Consider the following 6948-nt stretch of genomic DNA (forward strand, 5'->3'; position numbering starts at 1 on the left):
CAACGAAGACCTAACGCAGCCAGAAATAAATAAATGAATACATAAATAAATTTATTTTAAAAAAAACCCTACCACTTATAGACTATACGCTGTGTGCCAGGCATCGTGCTAGATGCCAGAGACTCTGTGATAAATCAGGTGGCACCTCCACCTTCCAGTTACCAGGGAGGCCTTGTCTCAGCAGCTACTCAGACATCACTGAACTGAAATGTTTGAGGGTCAGCAGCTTAAGATCTATCTGCTTCTTGGAAGTGTGTGCAACAGTTCAAGAAATTCCTGTGAGCAGTGATTTCATGGATCTGGTCTATTAACAAAAACAAACACCTAAAATACTTCCAGCTGGTCAGCGGGGGTAATGCAGCACAGGGCTCTGTCTACTGATGCGGTATCCTGCAAGTTCAAAGAGGATGATGCTAAGTGTGTCTGGGAATTTGAAGATTACGTAAGAAATTTATTACACTTAGAACTACATCAACTAAAGCCCTTTAAATATTTGTAGGTGGCACCCACTTCTAGACAAAGTCATCGAGACTGTGTGGCGTAGGGTGAATAGTTCGCGCTTCCAGATTTGCTCAACTGGTATCTCCATTTTTCAGTGAACAGAGAGGTCAGCCTTGTGACTAGTAGGTACTCAGACACCTGAAATGTTTGCATGTACGTTGAACACCAGCAACGTTTGCTAAGCCTGCCCAGTAAGTTGTCTTTTTTTTTTCCTTATAAGTGTACCCAACCATTCAAGAAATTCCTATGAACATGAATGCCCTAGATCTAGCCTATTAAGGAAAAACAAATTTCTTCTTTCTTAAAGTCAATTGATTTAAAGCAGTGCTCAAAATCAGGTTTGATGGCAAATTTCAACACTGTAAAACTTAACTCATTTTTGTCACGTTACATGTTATCTGACCTGATGATTCGATCCCCAAAAAAGCAGAAAATTGGCAAACTATTTGCCTTAATCATTCTTTTTTTTTTTTTTTTTCTGGCCTTGTAACAAGCGGGATCTTAGTTCCCCAACCGGGGATTGAACCGGTTCCCCCGGCAAGTGGAAGCGCAGAATCCTAACCACTGGACCACCAGGGAATTCCTCCTTAATCTTTCTTGTCCTGCTTTAGGAGCACATATTTTTATATTGGAGATGTGTGTCATGGTTTTCTACCAATTTATGTGCCCGACCCAACCCATGAGAAAGTCGTCAAACTTTCCAGGTACGTACAACACACAGTGCTGGCGTCAAGCTGGTCCAACTGGACAAGCAAGCGCCGGAGGCTTTGATGAGACACAGAGATAATCCGCACAAAGGTTCAGAGGCTTGCAAGCCCCCCCGCCAGCCTGGTGCCTCGGGGTATGACGGTCAGGGGTGTGCTGGGACACGCGTACTAAGTGAAAGGCTGATTGCAACTCCTGGCATCCCTCACCACAGAGGAAGAAGCCTCTATGGATTCTTGGATGCCTCCCACGCTCAGGACAACCCCTCCAGTCCATATACCAGGTGACCCAAAGGCACCCCTTCGCATGGGGCCTGGAGCAGGAAGGAAGTCTTCACTGGGCCCAGGCTACAGGCAAAGCAGTTCTGCTCGGGCCACATGATCCCACGGGCCTGAAGCTAGTGGAGGTGATGCTGTGAGGAGCCATCGGCCAGCTCAAGGGAGAGGCACATGCAGACCCAGCTCTGCTCCTTGGAAAACAGCCCCTGATTATGCTACAGGGCTCTGGAAGGGACTGAATGTCTGACCATGGACACCAAGTGGCCACACAGCAGCACTGCCCGTCATGACCTGGGTTCTGTCAGACTCATAGGACTAGGGGAGCCCAGAGACAATCCATAACAAGATGGTGCCTCCAGGCTGAGCCCAAGCAGGACAAGAGGGCACACGCGAGCCGTGTGGGCAGTAGCCAGCCCCCTGCCCCCACCACGGCTGCACTTGTCACACCTCTCCCCACCTCAACTGACATGAATAGCCACGTGGGGGTCCCGTAAAACCAGATGCAGCAGGAAGCAAGTGTCCACACTTGATGATGAGGGGTTGGCTCAGTGAGAGAATTCAAGCCAGAAAATGGATGGCAGCTTCGTTGTAGCCACACTCAGCAGTTACCTTGAAGGACAGTGGCATGGGGGAACCTTCCCGATGGGCAGTGTACCTGATTGCATGTGCTGAGTGAAAGGAAAGGCAGCCCAGGATAAAAATATATATGGACTCACGGGCAGTGGTGAGTGACCTGGCTGGCTATTTTGGGCACCTGAAAGACCAAGGATGAGGAGGTCTGGGATGGAGGACGCCTATGTGGATGGACATCAGGGTGTGGGCTCAGGGTGGGAAGACCTGGAGAGCGCACACCACGCTCAGCAGAAAGCATCCACCACAGAAGAGGCGCCCGCCAGTCAGCTACATCGACAGACGGACTCAGCCTATGGACATCAGCCAGCCAGCACTGGAAAGAAGGTCACAGAAATGGAGTGGCCATAGTGCCAGAGATGGACAGCCGACGTGAGCCCCACGGCGTGGACTCCTACTCGCCAAGGCTGATCTAAATACCTCTGCCTCTGAACGTCCAACCTCCCAGCGACTGAAACCATCCCAGAGACCCCGCAGTGGCACTATTTTCTGATAGAACCAACCAGCCACTTAGTGGCAAGTTTACAGCATCCTGGGAAGGTGTACAACTTGTCCTACAGGAATAAGCACTTATTCCAGGCCGGATTGCCCTTCCTGTCCACAGAACCTCAGCCAGCACCACACTTGGGCGCTGTGAAGTTTCTGACCCACCTAGCGTTCACCCTAGGGACCCACTTCAGCATCCTGCACATCCCAGCCTCGGCGGGACCCAGCACTCGAGGTCCTGCCCCCAGCACAGCGGAGGGGCCCATTTGGAAACAGCCCTCTGCCGCCAGGCTGAGATGCCATCTTCCAGGTGGTGTGCTCTGAGCCTGAGTCCTCTGCGGCGGTGTCTCCAGTAGAGAGGACGCAAGGGTCTGAGAACCAAAGAGCAGAAGTGGGAGCATCCTGCTTCCCATCCTTCTCCAGGGCCCACTGGGGGTCTTCCTGCTGGCCATCCCTCCCCCTCTGCACTCTGGAAAGCCAGGAGACACAACGAAGTGCCCACCGAGCTACAGGATACGGCTGCTTTGTGCCCATGTGTCCAGAGACCCAGAGGTAAGGGGACAAGCCCCACCTTGGCAGGGGTAATTGGCTCTGAGCACCACTAGGGGTAGAGCTGCCGCCCCACAGCAAGGGCAGCAGTCACCGCGGTGATCCACTTGGGACCATTGTGACCAGGAACGGTCAAGTGCAGCAACACCAACCCGAGAAGAGGATCGGACCCTCAGAAATGAGGGCTGGGGTCACACCACCAAGCCAGCCACCAGGACTAGCAGGACGGACAGAGGAGGGCAGGAGGAATTGAACGGACGGTGGCGGAGGGGCCAGCGCGCACCATCATGGCCCTGAGTCCTCGAGCAGCAACAGACCGCAGTTCGCCCCACTGTCCAGGAGCCCTGGAGCGGCTGAGCGGAGCCCTGTGGCAGGCGGTGGGCGGGGCTGCCAGGGTGGGTGTGCTTGAATCTCCCTCCAAGACACAGCCCACTGCCAGTGACACTGTAGCCACAGCGTCTGGGGGCTCCATCCAGCCTTCAATCGTGGCCATGCCCTTCCAGGCAGCCCCCGGCCAAGGACTGGCCAGGACCGTGTTTGCCCAAAGTGGGACTCCTTTAAGGGACAGCCTTGACCCTGGCCCTCCCGTTGAGCTGGCCAAAGCTCGCCAGATTGCCAGCCTAGGCGAGGGCCCTCCCTGCCCGGCCCTGCGGCTTTCCTCCGTGCCTTCCACACGCGTGCGTGAGGCCCACGTTGTGACCTGCGAGCTTTTTCCACTCAGTTTTGCTTCCTCTCCTTGGGTCTTTCGCAAGTTTTCTCCCGCCCCATGCGTCTCCTATCACTGCCAGAACGTGTTACCACAAACCCGGTGGCTGCACACGATAGCAGTTTGTTGTCTTACAGTTCTGGGGGCTAGAAGTCCGAAATCGAGGTGTCAGTAGAGCCGCGCTCCCCCTGAGGACCGAGGGAGGAATCGGTCCCAGCTTCCGGGGGCCCCTAGCCCTTGGGGTGCCCCTCGGCTCGTAGCCATGTCACCCGTCTCCACCTCCGTCCTGAACGTGGCACTCTGTCCTGTGTGTCTGCTTCTCTTTAGTCGTGTCGGACTAAAGGCCCAGGCTGCTCCAGGGTGACCGCCTCCCAGCTTACATTTTGATCACATCTGCAAGGATCCTCTTTCGAAATAAAGTCACGTTCACGGCCACCAGGGGTTAGGATTCCAACATATCTTTTTTTCTTGGGGGCAGGACCCGATTCAACCCACACGCCCCCACCAGCCCACTCGCATTCACTGTCTGCTTCCAGAGGCCCCAACTGAAACAAAAGGTAAAAAGGTGATTGACATGTCAATTCAGTTTACATAGAGAATTAATTATTCAGTCATCTAGCGGAATGCACCAAGTTTGACTTTATTGATCATTTCCTTAAAGCCCAGCTACTGAGAAGCCTACTGTGATATGTGGATTTCTATCAGATAGAAAAGGTCAGCCCAGAGGTTATTGCCCTGTAGGACATTAACCCATTTTGTCTCTATTAGCCAATTCATTTCAGTGTTCCTGGGACTGACTATATAAATCTCTGTTCCTCAAATTCCCTTTTAAACCAGACTTGTTATCTTACTGGTTCCCCCATTAGTTACAAGTTGAATAAAATCTTTGACAGGTGTTCCTTTTGTACATATTTGAGAGTCACATTGCAAACTTGTTGACATTGTGCTTTAACAGCACCTTGGACCTCCCTGTGGACCATGAACTCACCCCCTGCATCCCGCCTCCCGGGAGCCGTGGGCAACCCACCCTGAAAGAACAAATTTCTGTGGGCCAGCCTTGCAGAAAAACCACGAGCCCATAATCTTGACACCATAAATGCTTAATGCTCAAAGGTGACAAATTTTCATTGCATTTCATCACCTGATAAATCTATGACGTTGGTGACTAATAGGAAATTGAAGAAGGCCATTTACAGAGTTGTTCAAATTCAGATTTTGCATGCTACAATAACGCACTGCCGACAGCTTGATCGGGCTCTGCTACCTAATTCAAACCTCACTATGAGCGACATTACACACACTTTTACAGATGAGAAAACTGAGTCTCAAAGGAATGTAAGCAATCGGTCCGTCTCAGGCACTGCAGGAAGTCAAGTCCACACTTCCAGCCTCTACACCAGCCTTCCTCACGTCTAAACTGCTGAAGAGGGTTCTCTTCCTAAAAGTTACATCACATGTGTTTTACCTAAATACGTGTGAATCTATTAATTATGCACACACAGAAAATAATGGGACATCTACCAGGAATTTCTAAAGTAAATACCACCATTATTTCTCTGTATCTTAGCACAATACAAATCATTACAAACTCAAAAGTGAATCCAAACTCTAAAGTGAATCATGTTTATTCTTTTTTTTTTTGGTTGTTTAGTCTTTATTTCATAACCATAAACTTAACTTTGCAATTCAGCTAAACTTGGAGGGGAATAAGGAAAATATGGAACCCAAAGAAGTGCAATGAGAGCACAAAGATTATAGTATATTTGGAGCAGATGGGGATGAAGGGGTGCTCTCCTGAGCTACAGAAGGAATGGTCTGGTGGTTAAGATAAAACACAAGTCAAATTTATTATTAGATTTGTCCACAGTCAGCAATGGTGATCTTCTTGCTGGTCTTGCCATTCCTGGAACCAAAGCGCTCCATGGCTTCTACAATATTCATGCCCTCTTTCACCTTGCCAAAGACCACATGCTTGCCATCCAACCACTCAGTCTTGGCAGTGCAGATGAAAAACTGGGAACCGTTTGTGTTGGGGCCAGCATTTGCCATGGACAAGATGCCAGGACCCGTATGCTTCAGGAGGAAATTCTCATCATCAAGTTTCTCCCCATAAATGGACTTGCCACCAGTGCCATTATGGCGTGTGAAGTCACCACCCTGGCACATAAATCCCGGAATTATTCTGTGAAAGCAGGAACCTTTATAACCAAAGCCTTTCTCCCCAGTGCTCAGAGCACGGAAGTTTTCTGCTGTCTTTGGAACTTTGTCTGCAAACAGCTCGAAGGAGACGCGGCCCAAGGGCTCGCCGTCGACGGCGATGTCAAAGAACACGGTAGGGTTGACCATGGTTGGGCTGCGCGGGAAGTTCCGATGTGGCGGCGTCTGCAAAGCCCATGTTTATTCTTTATTTATTTTTTTATGTTGAAGTATACTTGATTTACAATGTCATGTTAGTTTCAGGTATATAGCACAGTGTGTGTGTATATATATATATTCTTTTACAGATTCTTTTCCCTTTTAGATTATTACAAAATATCGAGTAGAGTTCCCTGTGCCGTACAGTAGATCCTTGCTGATTATCTATTTTATATACAGTAGTGTGTATATGTTGATCCCAGCCTCCCCCCACCCCCTTTCCTCTTCGGTAACCATAAATTACTTTTCTATGTCTGTGAGTCTATTTCTGTTTTGTAAATAAGTTCATCATTTTTTTTAGATTCCATATGTAAGTGATATCATATGATACTTGTCTTTCTCTGTGTAACTTACTTCGCTTAATATGATAATCTCTAGGTCCATCCATGTTGCTGCAAATGGCATTATTTCATTCTTTTTTATGGCTGGGTAATATTAAATTGTATATATATATATATATATATACCACATCTTCCTTATCTATTTATCTCTTGATGGACATTTAGGATGCTTCCATGTCTTGGCTACTGTAAATAGTGCTGCTATGAACATTGGGGTGCATGTATCTTTTCAAATTATAGTTTTCTCCAGATATATGCCCAGGAGTGAGAATGCAGGACCATATGGCAGCTCTATTTTTAGTTTTTTAAGGAGCCTCCATGCTGTTCTCCATAGTGG

General features: G+C 49.0%; 1 pseudogene; it reads right to left on the bottom strand.

Moving 5' to 3' along the window:
* Nucleotides 1-5588: 5588 nt before the first annotated feature.
* On the bottom strand, nucleotides 5589-6266 carry LOC115843520 (peptidyl-prolyl cis-trans isomerase A pseudogene; annotated as a pseudogene).
* Nucleotides 6267-6948: the final 682 nt, after the last annotated feature.

The sequence above is a fragment of the Globicephala melas genome, chromosome 16 (assembly GCF_963455315.2).
Source record: "Globicephala melas chromosome 16, mGloMel1.2, whole genome shotgun sequence".
Classification (NCBI taxonomy): Eukaryota; Metazoa; Chordata; class Mammalia; order Artiodactyla; family Delphinidae; genus Globicephala; species Globicephala melas.